A 496-nucleotide genomic window follows, 5' to 3' on the forward strand; every position below is an offset into this window, starting at 1 on the left:
CTTGCGGCAGCGGCGAGGCGGTGGGCTGCAGCGGGGAGCGGCGCGAGGCAGTGGCGCACGGCGGCGGCGGCTTGCGGTGGAGGAGGAGGCGGAGGGGTGGGCGGCTTATAACGGCCGAGGGGCGGCGGCTTGCGCGAGGGGGCGGCGCAGTCCGACCCGGACTCCTCCTCGCCGGAGTTCGGCGTCCGCACGGGCGGCGAAGGCGACGGCAGCTCGGCTGGGCCTTCGGCCCAGTCGGGCGACGAAGTTTTTTTAATAAATAAATTTTGCCTGAAAGAAAAATCATAATAAAATATATAAAAAATTTCTAAAAAATACCAGAAACAATTTTCACCATCCAAACCTAATATTTAGGACAAGGTGAACATTTTTCTAGCTAAAAATGCATATTTTTCTCTAATTCAAATAAAATACAAATAACAAATAATAATTTGATTTTAAATTTCTTCTCCAATATTTCTCTTTTTGAAGAAGTCATTTTATCTTCTCTCTTTTA

Source organism: Triticum aestivum, chromosome 6D (genome assembly GCF_018294505.1).
Source record: "Triticum aestivum cultivar Chinese Spring chromosome 6D, IWGSC CS RefSeq v2.1, whole genome shotgun sequence".
In the NCBI taxonomy this organism is placed as follows: Eukaryota; Viridiplantae; Streptophyta; class Magnoliopsida; order Poales; family Poaceae; genus Triticum; species Triticum aestivum.